Raw genomic sequence first — 20,685 nt, 5'->3', positions numbered from 1 at the left:
GAGTGGGACCAGTTTCAATTCACCGTGCTCTAAATCAAAGCTTGTGCAACGAGGCAGACAAAAGGAAGAGGAGCAACACGATGACAAGGAGAGAGGAAGAAATGGGCCTGATAAAACGGCATCTCATGAAAATGTGAAACCTGTATGGAAGATTTTAGCAAACAAGGAAAAAGGGCAGAGTTTTACTGATTGTGTCTTCATGGTCTGTCATCGATTGTTTTGTTGGTGAGAATGTCGAGCTGTCCAAAATCCCTGCATACAGTCGGCCGCAACTGTTACTCTGTACCTTTCACTGGGACTTGTCTTGTAATGGAATCAACACAATGACCGTCTGTCAGTGAGCTGTGACGTATGTAGGCAGTGTGTAAGGAAGACTAACGGTGGAGAAGTCATGTTGACAAATCTTAGAAATCACTTGAAATAGTTATGAACTCCATTCATCCAACCATGGAAAGCCAAACGTCTTTCTACCAGCAACACTTTCCAACTCAAAATGGTAAATCTCAATGTCGTCAAGCCAAAAGGGATTTGTTTTTACAGCATGTCTTGGGCCCAAAGTTCCTCCTTCCCATTGAAAATGCCGACTAAACTTTCAAAACCCAACTGCTAACCTTTTGTTTTCATTCCTTCTGCCAAGCATCTTCACTCACTTCACCCTCCTTGCTTTCTCTCTCACGTCTTGTTGTTGCTGTTGGGTGACCCCAGCTGCTTGAACTCGTTCGCTTCAAAATCCTTCTTTGCAGCTTCATTGCTCCTCTTGCCTCCTTCACATTTATTCTTATTCATGGGTTTTGCCTTGTTTCTACTAACTTAAATTGATGTTTTATAGAACGTCATAGTTTATTTGGATTCAGACCTGTCTGTCATGTGGTGTGGTGCGGGTTGGTGAGGCAGACGCTGTAGACCCAGGTAAGATGAATATGATGATGAATTTAATTATAAATAAGTCCAGCAACAAGAAGCAGGCACAAGGAAACACTGACGAAACATAGACGAGGACCCGACGAGGAACAAGGAACACAGGTGGAGTTAAATACACAGGAGGGTAATCACAGAGACGAGACACACCTGGGAACAATCAAGGGGAGGACAGGACAACGAAGAGACGCAAGGACACAAAAAACTCTAAATGAACACAGAAAACACAGATCCTGACAGTACCCCCCCCTCAAGGGCGGCTACCAGACGCCCAAAAAAAAAAACCACAACAAGGGTGGGCGGAGGGGCGCCGGATGGGGGGCCAGAGTCCAGAAAAACAAAAAACTACCCACCATCGTGGGCGGAAACACAGGGAGGGCCAAGAGTCCAAAAACAACAAAAAACTACCCACAGGGTGGGCGGAGGCAAAGGAGGCGGGAACCACGGAAGTGGTCCGGCGGTCGTCCGCGGCGGCGGGAACCACGGAGGCGGTCCGGCGGCCGTCCGCGGCGCTGGAGGCGGGAACCACGGAGGCGGTCCGGCGGCCGTCCGCGGCGCTGGAGGCGGGAACCACGGAGGCGGTCCGGCGGCCGTCCGCGGCGCTGGAGGCGGGAACCACGGAGGCGGTCCGGCGGCCGTCCGCGGCGCTGGAGGCGGGAACCACGGAGGCGGGAACCACGGAGGCGGTCCGGCGGCCGTCCGCGGCGCTGGAGGCGGGAACCACGGAGGCGGTCCGGCAGCCGTCGGCGGCGCTGGAGGCGGGAATGATGAGTCCCTGGGGCCGCCCACAGACGGCGACGACGAGCCCCCCGAGGCAGGCTCTCTGGTGGAGCACAGAGAGTCGGGGTCTCGGTCAGAGCACAGGGGGTCTCAATCGGAACACATGGGGTCTGGGTCTCAGGTGGAACACTGGGGGTCAGGGTCTCGGGTGGAACACTGGGGGTCAGGGTCTCGGGTGGAACACTGGGGGTCAGGGTCTCGGGTGGAACACTGGGGGTCAGGGTCTCGGGTGGAACGCAGAAGGTCAGGGTCTCGGGTGGAACGCAGAAGGTCAGGGTCTCGGGTGGAACGCAGAAGGTCAGGGTCTCGGGTGGAACGCAGAAGGTCAGGGTCTCGGGTGGAACGCTGGAGGTCAGGGTCTCGGGTGGAACGCTGGAGGTCAGGGTCTCGGGTGGAACGCTGGAGGTCAGGGTCTCGGGTGGAACGCTGGAGGTCAGGGTCTCGGGTGGAACGCTGGAGGTCAGGGTCTCGGGTGGAACGCTGGAGGTCAGGGTCTCGGGAGGAACGCTGGAGGTCAGGGTCGGAACGCAGGGAGTCTCGGAAGGAACGCTGGGAGTCTCGGAAGGAACACTGGGAGTCTCGGAAGGTGCGCCGGCTGGAACGCCGGCTGATTCGGCCTCGGGTGCGCCGGCTGGAGGTGAGCCGGAGCGGAGCCTCGGGGCCGGCTGCGGGGGCGAGCCGCAGCGAAGCCTGGGAACCGGCTGCGGGGGCGAGCCGCAGCGAAGCCTGGGAACCGGCTGCGGGGGCGAGCCGCAGCGGAGCCTGGGAACCGGCAGCGGAGGTGACAGCTCCGGAAGGCGACGAGGGGCCGGGTCCACCGGCGGCTCACGTCGCTGTCTCCGGGCGGCCTGGGGTGCGCCGGCTGGAACACCGGCTGATTCGGCCTGGGGTGCGCCGGCTGGAACACCGGCTGATTCGGCCTGCGGTGCGCCGGCTGGAACGCCGGCTGATTCGGCCTGCGGTGCGCCGGCTGGAACGCCGGCTGAGGCCTCGGGTGCGCCGGCTGGAACGCCGGCTGATTCGGCCTGCGGTGCGCCGGCTGGAACGCCGGCTGATTCGGCCTGCGGTGCGCCGGCTGGAACGCCGGCTGAGGCCTCGGGTGCGCCGGCTGCACCGGTTGGGGGTGCTGGTCCCGGAGCTGGAGCTGGATCCGGGCTGGCGGAGAGACTGTGCGGCTTGGGAGGCAGAGGTTCGCCAGCCATGACGGCTAGAGCCGCCATACGCTCCCACTCTGCCTCCCTCTGCAACTCCACCAACCCCGGGTGCGGAAAGCGAGGAACCCAGTAGTCCAACAGGAGCCCCAAGCGGATGGCGAAACCGAGCCGTCGGATGGCAGCGTACGGCTTGGCCATCGCCTCCTTATACTCGCTGATGGTATCCGTGAGTTCCTTTAGCTCCTCTGGGTCCATGGTGTAAAATAAAACCAGCGTGCCTCACCGTACTTTCTGGTCGGGTCCTACTGTCATGTGGTGTGGTGCGGGTTGGTGAGGCAGACGCTGTAGACCCAGGTAAGATGAATATGATGATGAATTTAATTATAAATAAGTCCAGCAACAAGAAGCAGGCACAAGGAAACACTGACGAAACATAGACGAGGACCCGACGAGGAACAAGGAACACAGGTGGAGTTAAATACACAGGAGGGTAATCACAGAGACGAGACACACCTGGGAACAATCAAGGGGAGGACAGGACAACGAAGAGACGCAAGGACACAAAAAACTCTAAATGAACACAGAAAACACAGATCCTGACACTGTCCAAATCTGCCAAACTGTGAATCACGAGTGCAAAGAATTATGTGGCATTGCAAGGAAGATTTTTTTTTTTTTTTAATGTAGCACCACTGAAGGTAGAGGAGAAACAAACAAAAATGTTCTAAATTTTTAAGCCCTTAGAAAAAAATATCTAAATGAAAAAAATCCATGTCCGACAAATCTAAAAAGCTTTTTGGGACACCTCTGAGAACGTTGAGGGATTCATGGAGGACAGATGTTGAATTTACTCCTCTGAGTGTTTTGTTTATTGAGCCTGTGCCTTCAGATTTCAGCTATTGGCTGACAGCATTCTTTTATGCAGTTTTTATCCTTTTTTTTTTCAAAACCACTCAAGGTCAAATACGTTGTGTGGTTTGAAAAGCTTCTATACTCATCAACCAAAGAGTTTTTGTTAGACAAACTGCAGAGTTTCTACGTTGCTTTGAACACACAATTCAAGTTATTTGACCTTTCTGACTTGTTTTGCTCCATTGATTTGGTTTTTCAAACTCATCTGGCTAAAGTTGAAAAGCTGCTTCAGTGAACATCCTAACAGACTGATGAGTAGAATCAGAACAACTCAGAATGATTGAACTGAAAACAAACCACTATGCAAACCTGAAACTCATTCAGATTAAATTTGTCTCAGTTTTAAAGACCAAACCAAAAATGTCTAAAAGTAATTATTATTTATTCATTTGTGTATGTATTTTCAATATAGCTCTGTCAGTAATTGCTTATAACAATTTCACACACAATCCTCTACAGTTCTATCTTCCCTGGTCGTTTTGAAATGAAAAAATATAGGACTCTTGCATGGAATATGTAAAGGTTATAATTCCTCTGTTCTGGACAAAAAGCTGCAGCTCTATTTTTGCCATGTCTTGTGAGTTCTGATACTTTGTGTTAAAAGAGGACCAGCGCTGGTGGTTTGAGGGCTTTTTCTCAGATATCGTCCTTTCGATGTGTTTCAGAAATGACCCGCTTGGAGGACAGCCTTGGGTGTTACAGTGATTGCTGGGAAAGCATCTGGATTCTCCATGAGGAGACTAAAGCCACAGAGATCAGAATCAATCTAGAATATTTAGAAATGAAGCTTTTTATTCCCCCACACGTTTTGGCATATTTTAATGTTTTATGTGTTTTTTGGCTGTTGAGTTAGGAGATACTAACAAAGATAACCTGGCAAGATCCCTACCAGACCAATAAATAATCCCTCTGACCTTTCTGGCATTTTCTCCTTTACATGGCCTGAAGACATGCAAACAGGCAGCATCCATTCTACTACAGCAGGCTTCATGAAATATCAAGTAGAGAGCAGGATCATCCGCACCATCCCTGAGGGAATGTTCTGCTGCAGTTTTTTTTTTCTCAGTCGTGATAAGCTTCTGCAACACTTTCTTACTGTATTAAAAAGGGAGAACGCTCCTCTGTGCCAGTTTCTTTCCAAAGTTAGGTGGAAATAAAACTTTTGGTTTTCAAGGACAGATTTTACATTTTCTGTTCCGCCACAGTTCACCTGGGTAATGTGCCTAAAATGACTTTACTGCATTGTAATGTTTCTCTAATGTTGCAGTAGTGTTCAACTGAAACAAAGAAACAAATATAATACTTCACAACTCTTCAGAAAATTTCAGAAATCATGTTATTGTTTACTGTAAGGAATGTGTTTATATGAATGCATAATTTCCAGCATAATTTCTCTTAAGTTATTTTGACCTGTGATAATAATCTGTCTTGTTTGACAATAATTATCTGACCTAGACAGGAATCAGATCCACACTAACTGCAGATAGGGCGTAATGTGAAATTTTTAGCAGATAATAGACAATTCAAAGATGTTATACATATGAGATTTGGCCATTTTTATGATAATCTCTATAAACCAGAAAGTGAAATGATGTGGTGCAACGTTAAGGGAGCTGTGTAGAAATTAATGGCTTCAGATCTCTGTCCGCTGAGGCAAGGTTGGAGGTAAAATAAGGACAAAATTCCTTCACAAAGATCTTAGAGACTGTTAAAGTTAGAAAGAAAATGAATATTGAGATTTATAACTGCAATAGCTGGTTCAACTTCACTTTTAGCACATTTCTTCCACTGTAAAACTGACTTTTCTGACATAAACATTGACAAAGCATGATTTGAAATACTGTTAATGTAATGATATATATATATATATATATTTAAAGATGCCACCTGACACACACTCCTCACAAGTTGATATATAATTTAACAAGGACTATAAACAATGTGTAAAATGCTCCAACTGTGTTTCACTTTATTTTTATTCAATGAATTTTCAAGTTAGGGATGCACAACTTGAAAACTGACTTGCCACTTGCAACTGTAGCAACAGTGCTATAGTTAGTAGCACTGTTGCCTTGCAGCAAAAAGGTCCCAGGTTTGATTCCCAGCCCGGGGTCTTTCTGCATGGATTTTGCATGTTCTCCCTGTGTATGGTGGGTTCTCTCCGGGTTTTCTGGCTTCCTCCCACAGTCCTAAAACATGACTGTCAGGTTAATTGGTCTCTCTAAATTCTCCCTAGGTGTGAGCGTGTGTGTGTTCATGGTTGTTTTTCCTGTCTGTCTCTGTGTTGCCCTGCGACAGACTGGTGACCTGTCCAGGGTGACCCCGCCTTTCACCTGGAGCGCTAGCTGGAGATAGACACCAGCACTCCTCCTGACCCCTCTAAGGGACAAGGGTGTAAGAAAATGAATGGATGAATTTTCAAGCTGCATTAAAAAAATAAATCTGACTTTTCTCCAACTTTTTTGCCTAGGTTGCCAGGGTAACCACTGCGCATTTTTATTAGCAGGTGACACCACATTGGGAGTGGGTGGTATAAAATAATAAAGGATGACTGACAGCTCTATCTTGCACTTTATTGCATTGACTCTTAAATGTCACCGAAATAGAATTGCTCCCTTTTCCTTGTTCAAACAGCTCTTAAAATTAAATTAATCACAGATTTCATTTTAGGATCATTTTGAGGGCCATAAAGGGGAAAAAAAAATCAACACCAGCTGGGGATGTTTTCTTCCACTGTTATTTTCATTTGACATTTTCTTCTCTGCACTCAGAGACTTTTACAGTTTACTGGTAGGTTGTGTTTTCACTCAACTGTGGTCTGTTGTTTATGCACAATAATCATCAGTGTGGAAGGAGGGACATGGTTGAGAACAGTCGAGTGGAAGCTGTCAAAGCAATGCGGCACGTTTAAACTCAATAAAATTAAAATTATGAATGCACATATCTCCACGTTAAATGAAAATGTAAGTATATGCATGCTTTGTGTTATTCTGGTACATTATAGTTAAAAGAGTTTTGCTGTAAGACTCATGCAGCTAGGGTTGCAGCTGAGCTACTGAATGTTTTAGTGTACGAGGAGACTGGAATAATTGAACAGCAGTTTAAACATGTTACCCCACTGGTCTGCAATCCTTGTACTTGAAGTGAAAGCTGCTTCTTTCTTTTCTGCTAAAATCGTGTGCATGCTGTGGTAACACAATGTCAAAAATGAATAAATATTAGCAAATTATGTTTTGGATTCCAAAGTGGTGCCAAGGGGCTGGGTTCAAATCCTAACTGAAGTCCTATCGACAAGGAGTAGCATGTTCTCCTCATGCGTGATCTGGCTATCTGACAAAATCCAAAAATATGCATGTTAGGTAAGTTCATCACTCCAAATAAACTCTGTGTGCACAATCATCTGTGTGTTGCTGGAAATGGACCTCAGGTCTACCAATGGATGCCTTCCAAATAGGCTTTTTCCTTGCTCAAACAGCAACTAAAGCAGTTTGTTTTTTAAATTAAACCATGATCTGAAGACCTTCAACTATATGAAAATGTTTCTCTCTGTCTATATTTGCAAAGACAGCAGAGAAGAGAGAGATTAACCTAATCGTATGTTTACAGATATTGTGTAGCTCTAGGGCAAACTCATGTTTGACCTTCATGAGTGCAACAGTGTTCCTTTGATGAACCAACACATTTTGTCTATTTTCTTTTGGAAATCCCTCCTAATAACTGAGATGTCCTTGATGCCAAAAATATCACGGCAGAATGAAATGGATGCATTAGTTTAACAAATTATTAACTGGGACTAATACAGATACTGCCTCTTTATTAACTGTGGTTAATACAGATACTGCCTCTTTATTAATTGTGGTTAATACAGATACTGCCTCTTTATTAATTGTGGTTAATACAGATACTGCCTCTTTATTAATTGTGGTTAATACAGATACTGCCTCTTTGATCACTTGATTCCAACACCAGTTCATCAAGAGGAAACAGGTGCTGCACTGAAAGGATGGCTTCTGCATGCCATGCAGGATGGAAAAAAATGGTGTTTGTGTAAGAAAGTGTCAGTAATTCAGAAGGATTTATAAGCTAAACTTATGCTATTATAATGCTGCACTCTCTGTGGTGCCGATTAGCCCACAGAAAAAGACTAGGAGCAGAGATAACAAGTGTGATTCACAAGTCTTAAAGTATTTAATTACTCCTCCTTATGTTGTCAAAACATTGACATCCTCCTTCTGAAACTCAATTTAAAACATCACCAAACTTGAACTTTTAGAGCAAATGTAGCAATATTTTTAGTACAACTTGGACACTTTAGATCTAACTTAGAAATAAGCTAAAACATCCATGATTGGTTTCCACTGAGCAAAATCTCACTAACGAGGCAATGCTTCATTCTTAAAAACTAGAAATGTGATCTACATGCAGTAAAGACGCCAGCTGACACTAACTGTGGATAAACGGTGATTGGGTTTGAACGAATGGGCTAATTAAACCATTCTCTTAATGTCTTTGTTTAGGTTAGCTATGGATTTAAAAAGTATTCCTTTATTGTATTTTCGGGAGGTAAATACAGAAAAGGGCAAACTGATCTGGAATAGAAAACATGGAGGGTTTTTCTGTGTAAAAAATACACAAGTGTAAAAGTTTAAGATTGAACAGAACGTACTCAAGAAATGAAGGATCTCTTGCTGTTTCATAGTGTGCATTTGTCTTTGACAATGTTGACGTTTCCAAAAAGAATCAGTAATGCAAAAATTCATCTTAAATTCAGGAGGACTACTGCTGCTATCAAATATTTCTGAGTGAAAGCAGAACATTTCATGTACTCCATGTTCTTTTTTAATATTTGTCAACATGATTTAACAGATTCTTACAGTTCTGTTAGATTATCATTATATAAATCTTGTTTTTGGTTTCCCTTATTGTAACTCTTTAGATGCCCTCTGAAACAAGTGCATGTCGAATCTTGGTATTTTATCCTTGGGAAATGTAACTTTCATTTGTCACTGATTCTTTCCTGAAGTAGATTATAATGATAATCTTCTTCATCTACTTTTCCTCTGAGGATATAATGAGGAAATTGTACCAACTTCTTTTCTAAACTCATTGTCGTGGTGATTTGTTGGTAGATTGTTTGAGGACCCAACTGCAGAACAGAGGAAACATGGAGTGAATAATGAAAAAGGTTTAATGAAAATGATGTATAAAAAGAACTTACAAAGAACCAAGGCAGAATACAAACAAAATCCAAAAGAAGCCAAGATGGAACAAAAACCAGAAACCCAGAGATGAAATCAATGAGGAGAAAACAGGTAGAAATGCAGGGATGTGAAGTTAGTAGATGAAAGGATCCAGCGAGTAGTGAATGAGAAAGAGAGGATTAAATATTGGGGAGGTTATATGCTGAATAAAAGACTTGGGTTGATGAACTAACTGATTGCAGGTGTGAGCAGAGGGAGCAGGCTGAGGAAAGGAAGAGAGAGAGAGAGTAGCACAGGGAACACGAAATAATTCTAACACTAAACAATAACCAGACTAAAGAAACCTAAGACAACTAAAGTAACAGAGAACTATAAGAAATAAGCATAGCTAGAAAATTAAGATAAACTGAACAAAAGGAAAACAGGAACAAGACAGATCTAACCAAACTAAAAAAGTAACACAAAATAAATGAAGCTAGAATGAAATTAAACTACAAAAGAGCCAAACAACAAAATGACAACTTAACAGTCATTTAGTGTAAATGTGGTCACCAACATCACAGGACCCCATGAGTATCGTCAAGTGTCACACAAAAGTGATGCCAGAGTGTAGAGAGGAAGGGTCCCGTTCCATTCCTGGTTTGGTTAATGTCGTGCTAATGAAGAGAACCAATTTCTACCAAATTAAAATTCATTGGCAAGAAGCTGAAGTGCATCTGGTGGATACATTTTTATAAGCCCAGTCAGGGACTCAGTAGGGGCAACACTTGAGGCGTTTCTGTGCTTGTAATAACTGAATTAAAATTGTATTAGAAGCAGCTAATTTCAAGTGAAGGAAATTACTCTGACAAGTCAAATGGTTTGTGAGGCACTGAACAGAAGCGAAGCAGGAACATTAGAGAGGCTTTTCACTCTTTGGTCTGTTCCGTGTGACACATTCACTCTGCTGTGGAACACGTTTCTGGAGGGCAACCTTGTGTTTCTGTGTGGTTTGAAAAATCAATCACTCCTAAAAAAAATTATAGGTGCAAAATAGGGTCTGAATGCATTAACATGTTTTGCAATAAATATATTTCCAGTGGGGCTATAAAACTAAAACCAGTAGTCAGTAAGAATCCTAGTAATCGACACATACAAAGGAATAACAAACTAGTGCTCCATTTATAACACTATTTGTTATAAAGTGGAACAACAAGGGGGAAAAAATAAACAAATGAAGAGAAGAAGCTGCACAAAAGCATAGAAAGCCTAGAAATGAGCTGAAATCAATTCCAACTGATGGCCTGTAAAAAGCTTTTTCATTACCAAGAAGAACGGCATGAGGGGTAAAAGCAAAGAGCGCTCTGAAGGCCTTGGGAAACTTATTGTTGCCAAATATATGGAGAGCACTGACTGCAGAAGTATTTTTAGTCTTTTGAATGTTCCAGTATCCACTGTTGGGACAATAATCCAGAAGAAAAGAAGAAAAAAAAATCAAGGGCAAAGAGCTTTAGAAAAACCTGGAATTACGTTTTACTTACTGTTCACAGAAAAAAAAGTGCTTTAAAAACAGCATTAAATGAAAACATATTAAAATAACAAAATGTAAAGAAAAGGATAAGTAAGGTATAACACACTTCAATATACACTTGCTGCAAAAGACTCCACTACAGAAAAAATGATGCAAAACGTTATCTTAAAATTTGCTCCAGCACATTTAGAAAAGCCAGTGAAATACTGTGAATATATAATAAGTTTGGTTAAAAAACTAAATTATTAAATATCATTGCATATTTTGTTTTGAAGACTGGCCCAGTAAATCATTTCCCAAAAATATGCCAACATCTAAGCTTGGAGCTGGGAAGAGTCCAGACATCACTGACCTACAGACTAAACAGAGACGGCTTTTTGAGTAAGAGGCTACAGCAGAAAATATGTAGGAAGAAGAAAAATTTCTCCATTAAAATATATATACCAAAAATTATAGTTACCAATCACAGAAAGTTTTAGATACACTTCAGCAAGCATATTCAATACATTGTTCTCTTTGTAATCTCATATTAGCTCACATAATTTACGGATTTATTTGTTTTAATCTTGTAAAAGTGCATATCTGGTGTAGATTTTATGTTAAAATTACAAATGTTAACAAATTTTCATTACAAATATATTTACTAACAAACATATCTACAAAATGTTCATGTATTCTTGGCCAGGAAAGCAGCAGCTGGATGAGGTGGAGAATAATGAGGTTTTTCATCCAGAGACAAATTCATCCAGTCTGAAAAAAACACACAACAAGAAACCTTCACCTGAAATGCTTTACTGTGAAATTCAGTTTAAAGTTATAAAAGATAAAAATTACACACGATTTGTTTCCATGAGCATGAATAAAAAGATTTTAATTTCATGTATTTTTTTTTTTTTATTTATTTCATATTTCACAGTAAACAGGGTCCAGGTAAAAATAATGACTTTTGCTTTCTGAATCTTCAAAGTTGAGAAATAAACCAACAGTTCCTGAGTTTAAAATGTTTTTTTCCAATTTATTGCTGGATTATCAGAAAACATCATGTCTTTTAACACAGGAGACAAATTCAAACCCTTCAAGGAAAAGAGCTGGTTATTTGTTTAAGAGAGTAAATTAAAATTCTAATTTTAATTTGCTCTTTTCTAATTTTATTAGTTAGAATTCAAATTGATAAAATAACTTACTAATTTTATTTGTTTTGTTTTTTTACCACTGCACTATGTAGCTTAGTGATTCTACAGGGGATTTTTTTTTATCTACAGAGGGAGACATGGTTTAAAGCTAAATGAATTGATGTAATTTTGTTTTCAGTGCCCTGCCCAATTCTTCATGTAGTCAACCATAGAGCAAGAGAAAATAAAGAGAATCAATCTGTTCTGCGGTCTGCTGTGCATTTCGATGATCCGTAACTCTCAGACTGTTTGAAACTGAGTATGTAAAGCAGAAATAATCCAACGCTGGAGGGTTCTTTGTTTTCTTGTTTAAGATTTAAAGTTGTAGTAAGTAACTTTTATACAAATGTATTTTTTTACTTATTTGTTAAACTGTCATGACAGTATAATAAGAGGCAGATAGTATATGAAAACAGTGAAACTCCTCTGCCTCCTTCCTGTGGTTCTACTACCATCTGCAGAAATACACATCTCCAGCTCAGAAACCACCAATCAGAGCCAAGAGGAAAGTCTTCGCACTGTCATATATGACTGCTGATAATGGCGGGTAAGGAAGACTAGGTTATTTCTCTGCCAATTGCGTAGCTGCAGCAAACCGTCAATTTTGAGCTTGTAGGAGAACAGTGTGAGCGTACACAAGCCTGATTGACAACATCTGCTCTCTGACTGGAAAACCAGTGTCCTGACTATCTGATGAACCCTCCTACCTTGCACAGAACAGAGGCTCGTGAAAATTGAACAGGGCTGTTTTCCTAATAAATAAACACACCCATGAAGTTTAGACCAATCACACAATAGATTAACATTGAAACGGGTGTGAAAATTTCCCCAGAGGTGTTGTGACAAGAAGGTTCGGAACACACGGCTGAGAACAAAATGACATAATTTTCATTACGCAGCCACAAGAACAGAAACTGATTTTGTCATTTTGGCCTTTAGTCCAGCTTAGCTCCATGTTCCATCCTGGTGGACATGGAGCTAAGCCTTTTCCCAGTCAGCAAAAGACAATTAGTATGATTGGATAAGCTGTAGCAGACCTCCAAGTATTTCTGCCAAGGTAGAAAACTGCATTATAATCTCAGGTCTGATAGCAACAGACATTGGAGTTTCCTCTCCATCACGTCCTCTCAAGGTGGATGAGAAACTTTCTTCCTCCAAAGTTGGACCAAGTCCTGCTGGTCCACGTCTAAAATAAGGACAAAACCTTACACCTTCGTCTGTCCCTGAACTTCAGGCGGTTTTACTCTGGATTTTCCAAACAAGACAATCCAAGATCATCATACAGGCTTTTCAGAAGGTACACAAATTAAAATTAAAATTAAAATTTGAATTTGCTAACAAGCACCTCTTTTCCAGTGAAATGGAGAGTATTAAATAACAGTATAAAATGTGATACTTTAGCAGAAAGGCAAGGCAGTTTTGAGTGTAAATGGATATGGAGAGAGCAAATTACACCACTTGATCATAGTACCTGTTTAAGAGCAAGGGAATGTCACGAAGCGTGGATATATAACAGGCCAAGTGGAAGGTGTTTTTCTTCAGTTTTCATCATTCTTTCAGAGAAACCCCTGGAGCTTTCAGGTAAATGATTCAAATTTGAGAGTGAGAACACTGCATGCCATGAGATGAGACTTTAAACAAGATGGAATTAAATTAAAATGATACGCCATCTCTGGAGTGCGGGAAGAAAAAGTGTTTTCTTTTGAACGATCTGGCTTTCAATTCCGATTTGTCTTTTTTTTTTTTTTTAGAAACAGTCAGAAGCATTCGTCTCAGCTCCAACCTGCCTGGGTGAATATTTTAAAGTGGCTGTTTTTTTTTTTTTGTTTTTTTTTCTTCTGATGGTTGGCCTTATTTTTCTGTTTCACTCAAAACTATGCTGAGATAATTCAAAGCTTCAACACAAAAGTTTGTGCTACATTTTCATTGCATTCAACATTTTTGAAATTCATATGTGGCGCTGTTTTTAACAGAAGAATATTATGATGCCATTTAACTTGCCATGTTTGTTGGATTTCTAAGACAGGATTAAGTGAGCAAAATATTCTTTGAATTACAGAATATCCAACAATATATCTTCTGTTTGGGGTTATCAATATTTTCAGACAATATTGATAGGAAATTGCTGTTTTTATCTCCAGCTTCACATCACCATGTCATTGAACTTCTTTACTGGGGCTTTTGATTCTTGCTCTTCTCTCATGTAAATACTATAGCTTTATAGATATCATAGCATTTCTTAAAAATTCACCATGATTATTTATTTTGTGAACTCTACCATTCACTGCAGGATAAATATATATTTATTTTTATTTTTTTAATTGAGCAACATTGCCAGCAACAAACATTGTTGATTTGTGTCATGAAGTGCGGGGTGTGGTGGTGAGGCAGACGCTGTAGACCCAGGTACGGAGTAAAAATGGTGGTTTTAATGCACAGAGTTACAAACAAAAATCCAACACAGTCCAAAAGCCGAGGCAGCACTGCTGAGCGGAATCCAGGGCTCAACGCAGGTAGCAACAAGGCATACGAATGGACTAGACGCCAAGTGACACGACAGCTAGATAAGTACCCGACAGAGACGCAGAGACACAGGTGACACTAAATACACACGGGGTAATTAGGGAACGAGAAACACCTGGGAGTAATTGAGGGGAGAACAGGACAACACGGAGACACAGAGACACAGAAAACTCGAAATTAACACACAGAAAACACAGAACATGACAATTTGTGGTGAACAACTAATGTTGAGTTTTTGGAACAAAACTGATCACAAGTTGTAAAATTGAATTGAATTGATCAAGATTTGGTTTTCAGTTGTGCTACATATTACTTACTATCTTTTCTGTATTCGTTACAACATCATAAGACAAAACAAGCAAATTTCAAATAGAGAGGAATAAATTTGTGTTTAAATCCAGGTTTCACACAAACATGGATCCTAAATACAGAACACCCAGATCGTTCTCTGCCAACATTTCCTCACACAGCCATATTGATGATACACATCCTTTTATGTTTTAATATTTTCTCTTTGCATGTCGTGCCATTCTGTAGATTAATTGAAAATAGGAAACCGCTTTGATTCTGCATTACTCATCAGATATTTGCTGTCTGGAACTCCTCCTTCAGTGGTGGGAAACATTGATTGTTATGTTGCCAATCTATTTTCTCACATGATGTTACACATGTCAACTCAGTAATGCATTTTAAATCATTAGAAATGTACTATATATACATAGATATGTGGGGAGTCCCTTCTCCAGGAGCGTTTCCTGCTCTTTCATGGCTCGCCCACGTTCCCACGTTCCCATGTTCCCACGTTCCCATGTTCCCGCCACGTTCCTGCCCATATTTCCACCCAGATAGTGAGGAACACACTTTCTATGGAAACACACCCAACTTTACTTGAACTGAGCCAGACATTAACAATGGAGAAAAGGCTTTTGTCTCCTTGACTGATCACACAAATTCTGGACTGGTTTTGTCCACAGAGTAAAATATAGCAAAGCAAGTCATTGTGATAAATATGACTTAGTACAAACTGTTCTTAACTTATCTATCTAAATAGTATTTTCATTTATCTTCTGGCTTAAATTGTGGGCAAAACCAAAATGAATTTTGAACTCAGACTTGGGTCAAAACTCAGGTCAAGTCATGTACATTGAAATGGACACATAAAGCAGTTCCTATTGTTAAGGAAATATGGCTATTTTTGATTGTTTAATATAGTTAAGCTAATGCCATGTGTGTTTAAGTAGATCAACATTCCTATTTGGACAAACTGAGGCAAGCTAAACGATCAGAGATAAACATTCTCCTGGCAGGGTTGTAACTTAGAGCAGCAATAAAACACTATGCTCTTGAAAGGCTTTAAATTAGTAGGCCATAAAGAATATCTTCCCCGGCTCACAGGTCAGAGGTCAGGGGTTTCCCAGGAGCTCAGAGCTGCATCTGGAGTTGATCACAACTTAGGAATTTTGGGAACACTTAAGGTTTAATTTCTGATATACCTTTTAATATTGGTAGTAATAGTGTGTTAGATTAAAGTATATTACCCAAGCTACAAGTACTAATCTAGTAAATCGAATGTATTTGAAAATGTACTAACTATGACAATATCGGAATCAAAAGAGAATGATTTGAATGTTATGTTTTACAGGTTAAAAAGACTTCTATCTCATTATGGTTTGTGATAAAGCAAAGGGTCAAATCTTTGGAGAAGCTGACTGCAGAGGAGCAAGATAGGTTTTGTGAAAATAACTTATAACTTTAATAACTAAAATGACTCTTGATATTTGTCATTAAAACTCAGGGGAAGGTCTAAGTTTTTTTCCAAGGTCGCTCTTGGTTGGTCAAAACAGAGGTACGCCCTATTTGCATATATTAACAAAGAGAAACGCCTTCCCTAGAAAAGGGAATGCGCAACAATAAAATTCAGACAACTGTCCTGTTATGCTTTTAAGCAACAGCTGTCTCCAAAGGATCCTTTGTTCTTTTTAATTCTTTTGTCTCAGGTAAAGAATGTATTTTTGTACTCTGAAGTTTTCTTGTTAAATTCATACGGTGTTTTCTATTGAATTAAACTCTGTATCTCTGTGACGTCATCGAGCCTCGCCGTCTGTTTTTTCCAGCCGTGACGGCATCCGCTTGCGATCCGGGCTAACAGGAGGAAAAGAGAGCCATGCTTTTTTCAAAATTTAAGCTAACCTAATAAATTTCCTCCTTAATACTATCCATTTTCAAAATCTTCGAAACTACATTTAGGCAACCCGAGGAACTCTTGTTCAAGAAAAAAAGGAGGAGCAAAACACAAAATCTTACAACTGGAAACATTGTCCAACTATTTCAGACTATTGTCAAAAACCACAATAGCTGAGAAAAACCCAAGTATCAGCTACTTACCAGAGTAAACCAAGGCAGTCACTGTTGGCAGTTTGCTCTTGGATTAGATTCAATGGAAATGTTTAAGTCAATCATTTCTGTCTGCAACAATTACAGCAGAAGAGGGAAGACAGTTTCTTCACTTGACTTCTAGCTAGGTGTGTAAACTTTTAAATGAAGACATATTTTACTTTTCAATTTAACTTGATTTAATACAAAGAAAGCGTGGTATATCATCTGCCGGATCCTTTAGGAACTGCTCTGATAATTTCCTTTTAAAGACACGGGTGACTATGGGGATTTGACCCGAAAATGTCCACCAGCTCCCGGATGACCTGAGCCTGGCACTGCATCATGCAGCAGCCATGATCTTCCATTTGTATGAGACCAGGGAGCCATTTATAGCAGAGAAGCCCTTTGAGGATGTAGGCAAGGTGTAATTATTCAGAAGCGAGTTAAGAAGGTCTTTCACATTTCTTCTGGCTCCCTGGACTCAGTAAATCAAAGTCTGGACATTAGTCACACTGAAAAGAAAAAAAAAAGCTCGTTGGTAAAGGGAATTGAAAGTAGCGCTCAGACTCTTTTGGTTGTAGCTCTAACATGAAGCTAATACTTCCATTAGCCTGGTTAACAAAAAAGATAACATTCTTTTCAACTTGACTTTTTTTTTTCTTCCTGTGAACAAATTTGCACATAAAAACGTCACGAGTTGACACTAAAGAAAGAACATGTCAATGCTCTTTGGTGGTTTCAGAATTCAATTAGTGCTTTCTTTTTCAGTTTTTGCATCCAGCTTTCAACTTTTCATTTCATACTTTCTGATATTCACACATCATGACAAAGAGATGAGCTCAGTTTGCTGGATGATACACTAATGGGTTCAAATGGAGAGGTGGATGTAGTAGACAATGAAGTTAAATGACACCTGACATTTTTCTACTACTAATATACTGATAAAATAAAATAGTGACACAGGTCCAGAGTTAGTGATTAGTCTACTTTTCATTTCAGATTCTGACTGTGTATGACAGAGTTAGGGGGCAGGGTAACATTTTTATATTATTCAAACAGTAACTCAAGTAAGTTAATGTAAATTTAAATGCAAAAGTAGTAAAACTTTTGCCATCCCATCACATTAATCCAAGAGAATTAAAAGAAATGCAATGATTAAAAAGTGTTTTTAAAACACCTACATGTGTTTTAGACTGAAAATAATGCAAGTAAGAATAAAGTCAGTATAACCAAAATCATTTCCAATTGCTAAATTCTTGCACAATGAGTGGAACTTTCTTCTTTTTTTTTTAGAACTTTCTTAATATTCATATATCCTTTGTGCTGTAACAATGAATTTGGCAGGCTGGTCTCTATCGCACAACTCAGACATTTTCCAGAGTCAAAGAGTTTACTTCACAAAAGGTAAAAGAAGGTAAAAGTATGAGAATCAGTGGGCAGAGGTTGTGTCAAAAAGGACAGAAGGATCAAAAATACTAAAGGCAATAGACTGGAGGAGTAGCTGCACTGCTTGCTGCTAGAGACAAAGACAAACTATGAACACAGTGAATCAGTTCACAGGAGGTGGAGGTGATTTTAGGCAGGTGTGTTCAATCAGGCTGGCCGGGGGCGGCAGAGGTGGGGCATATCAAGGTTCACAAGTAAAAATGATTTGATAGAACTGTCCTTGGTCATAGTTTTTGGAATCCTTCCATAACCTTCCAACATTACTTTCCTGGAAGAATTTGTTCATGATCTTACACAATAAAGCAGTGTGTTTGAGATGCTGCAGCTGGTAACGTCACTAAATACAAAATACAGAAGCTCAAGGATCCTAACATAAAGGCCTAAAGTTATGATTTTTTTTTTTACGTTACGTTTCTTCAGCCTTTTTATATGTTACATTTTTTCAGTCTGATATTATTAGGAAAATTAGGACTGAACATATGTTTACAATCTTTGGTGAGCTTTTAAAGTCCGTGTCAGAAAGACAAATGAAAGAATGAATCACATGATGAATAAATCTGAGCTTGATAAGTTCAATTCTGATGATTAATATTTGTTGAAGGACAGTTTTGTTTGCAGAGACATCATACTCATTTTGGTTATGGTTTTGGTTGTGTGTGGTCTTTATTTCCGTTTTATTTATTGTTTTTGGTTGTTGTCATTTATTTTGAATATTTAAAATGTCTTCTAGTTCCAGTGAGGAGTGTTCAAAATGAAAGTTTATTTTCCTTTGAGAGGGTGAACTCGCTTTATTTTGCCATTATCAATGTAGAACTTGAACATAGTCTCAAGAATCATGGTCCACAGAAGTCCAATTATTAATATTATTTTTTTTTACGTTTTCATGAACATGCAATATTTAATTGAAGCAAAGTAGTCAGATTTTTATTAAAAAAGATCTTTTTTAATCAGTATAGATCCCCAAAGATCCCATATATGTTATTTGTTAAAAAATTGATTTCAATTGATGGAATCAATCAAAGAAATGTCTTGAACTTCCTCCCTCTGCATCCATGAAGCCTCTTTTTGAACTCTTCTGAGATTTGGGGACACTGTTCAGGTTTTAGTTGAGCTTTTGAGATGCTAATCAGCTGTTCATATTTGTAAAAACAATACTTTGTTGTCACGGTTACGCATCATAAAAATAGTCTGAAACTAAGAAAGCAAGAGCAAAAATCCTTCCAACTACATAGCATCACAAAAAATGTCCAAACATGTTACACCTCAGTTATGAATTATGAACATCCGTCTACAAAACGAACAAACCACAGCGTATGGAGCAGAGCTACTAAACCATGAGCTGCTCAATTCTACAGTCTGAGTGAACAGCGACAGTGTTTGGATGAACAGTGTGGACATGACATGGGGTTCCAGAGAAATAACATCATTTTATTTGCATGTACCTTAGATGTGACTAAGTTTGAACAAATTATTTTTCTTCCTTGTTGTGTTTGCTCTTGTTGGAATTAGACAGTCAATAAGTTCTACTGCGATTGCCACTCAGGGCGATGACTCACTCTTTGTCAATAAGAAAAGAAAATTGGCAAATGAACTTTGGACCAAGAATCTGCCTTTCCTCCCGGGAACATGTCAGCTGGCTGTGGAGATGCTGAGGAGATATGATGACTTTTCTTGGCCTCTATTTTACCAGTTTACTGAACGTATCCACAGGTGTTGAGCTGAGAACTCAGACACGATGCAGGGATGTTTACACCACAGCCTGATTATAGTTTTGTGAAGAGCTGGCTGCCTGAAGGTGTTGATCAGAAGTCAGATTCTGTCATGATCTTAAGCAGGTTGTTTATGGTCAAAAACCCTTGAATGTTACTGAGTTACAGCAATTCTGCAAAATGTAACCATAGAGATGTAAAAGACTCGTTACCATTTATTGTGAATAGTTGATAGATGCTGCTACTAAGAGTGGTCATATTTAAGGGATTACTTTCTCAAATAGAATCAAGTTGATTTTGATACATTTGTTTCTCATATGAATAAAAGCAATATTTTCTGTTTGTATCTTTGATTTCTTTTGAGGATTCAAATCGTAGGTTTTTTTTAATTTATTTTGAACATGATAGAAGTATAAAATCACACATGAACAAGGAATGCAAAAGACACAGTAATCTTAACATGCTTGAAAATTTGATTAACACAAAACAAACAAATAAATTTGTAAAGAGGCAGATGGCAATGAATGTAATGACTGCAGCCCCTCCAGTTGCAGTTTGCTGCTCATTTTGTCATTTGATGTGGTGCTTGATAATGTTTTTTTATGTTTTAACTGCTTCTTATACTTTCCATTTGTTGCATTTGGTATAATATTGCATCTTTGCATGAATGTTTTTCATGCCATATATATGTATTTTTTTAAGTTCAGCCATGATATGAAGCTCCAGAGCAAGAATCTTGGCAGTGCTTCTGCCTTCAGCCCACATGCTCATCTCACTAACCCGCTGGCTTGAACACGAAGCTTATTCTGAAATCCATCGGCTTCCTTCCTGTGTGGGAAAATTCAGCTGTTTGCCTTTATGACTCCTGTAAAGTCCAGCAGATTTTTTTTGAGTGTTTTTGTATCTACACCTACCTCTTCTAACGGCAACATCCCGTGAAAATAACAACACAAAGCACAGCAATAGTTTGCTCCTCACTAAATT

Source organism: Xiphophorus maculatus, chromosome 11, assembly GCF_002775205.1.
Source record: "Xiphophorus maculatus strain JP 163 A chromosome 11, X_maculatus-5.0-male, whole genome shotgun sequence".
In the NCBI taxonomy this organism is placed as follows: domain Eukaryota; kingdom Metazoa; phylum Chordata; class Actinopteri; order Cyprinodontiformes; family Poeciliidae; genus Xiphophorus; species Xiphophorus maculatus.
The sequence above is the reverse complement of the archived record's forward strand: the minus strand, read 5'-3'. Positions refer to the sequence as shown.